This window comes from Primulina huaijiensis, unplaced genomic scaffold (genome assembly GCF_012295235.1).
Source record: "Primulina huaijiensis isolate GDHJ02 unplaced genomic scaffold, ASM1229523v2 scaffold206940, whole genome shotgun sequence".
NCBI classification, from domain to species: Eukaryota; Viridiplantae; Streptophyta; class Magnoliopsida; order Lamiales; family Gesneriaceae; genus Primulina; species Primulina huaijiensis.
Genome location: NW_027354665.1, coordinates 1,032 through 2,156, shown reverse-complemented (window position 1 = coordinate 2,156; position 1,125 = coordinate 1,032). Strand labels below are relative to the sequence as shown.

The 1,125-nt window shown below is 35.5% G+C and overlaps 1 long non-coding RNA gene across 1 annotated transcript; it reads left to right on the top strand.

The window, feature by feature from the left end:
• The first annotated feature begins 6 nt into the window (after positions 1 to 6).
• On the top strand, positions 7 to 912 carry LOC140966522 (uncharacterized). Its single transcript, XR_012173386.1, has 2 exons — positions 7 to 373; positions 462 to 912. It is a non-coding gene; the product is annotated as an uncharacterized lncRNA (long non-coding RNA).
• Positions 913 to 1,125: the final 213 nt, after the last annotated feature.

Below are 1,125 nucleotides of genomic sequence, written 5' to 3'. Positions count from 1 at the left end.
AACTGGCTTTGTCTTGGTGCCATAATCGCTTCTTCCTTCATAATATACCTTATTCTCATTGGCATTTTGACCCGATTCTACATATACCCTATCGATCATAACTCGAATAAGATCTTCTCATCGTCCTCAAGAACTGTGCTACACATATTTTTCATATGTATCGGCATTATCACGGCGTCAACTGCCGCTTTCCTGTGGAATAAGACTAGGAACTCCAAGGAAACGACACAGATTCAGAACATGGAAGTGGCAACTCCCATGGCTTCACCAAACTCACTCTTCTATAATGCAGATAGGGAACTTGAAAGCTTGCCTCAGCAATCACTTTCGCAATCTATCAACGTGCATTATGGCGAAAGGCCTGATCTCAAAAGTACGTTGCAGAAATATACTATGATCATTTAATTTTCTTTCTTTTATCCTTGAACAGAATTCTCATAATCTTGTGGTTTTTTCTGTAGGATTTTTACTCGAACGCAAAGAGTCAAGCGTTGGGGTTCTTGTTAGCGGGCCGAAGAAGCTCCGACACGAAGTAGCGAAAATATGTTCATCTGGTTTGGTAGCGAATCTGCACTTTGAATCCATCAGCTTCAGCTGGTGATTTTGACAATTTCATACTCGGAAAAAGACACGTAATGGAATCTGAAAAGGGCATATATATATGTTTTTGTTAATCTTGGGATTGTTTTCTTGTTTATTTTTGGGTTCTACTCAAATGTCATACTATATAAATTGGAAGACTTGCATGCATGCGACCTTCCCTGTGTAAAATCAAATATATCAATAATATTATCACATTTTTGCAACCAAATTGCGAAAGCAAACGACTAAATCTCACTTCTACGTATATGTTCTGTGTTTTTTACTATATTTTACTATTTTTCCTGATATTCTAAGCTTAGATTCAAATCACATTCATGCATAGATTTGTACAAGCGTCATTTAATACGTGAACTTTCAATTTATAGTTTAACTGAGGAAGGAACTTAATTGATATATCTTGCATGTATCAAACATTCTTAATTAGTAAGTTATAACTTCTTTTAACTTTTCATAATTATTAGTAAATTTTATTGGTAAAACCTAGGAAGAATCGAGATATATCAGACGGAAAATGGTCTTGGA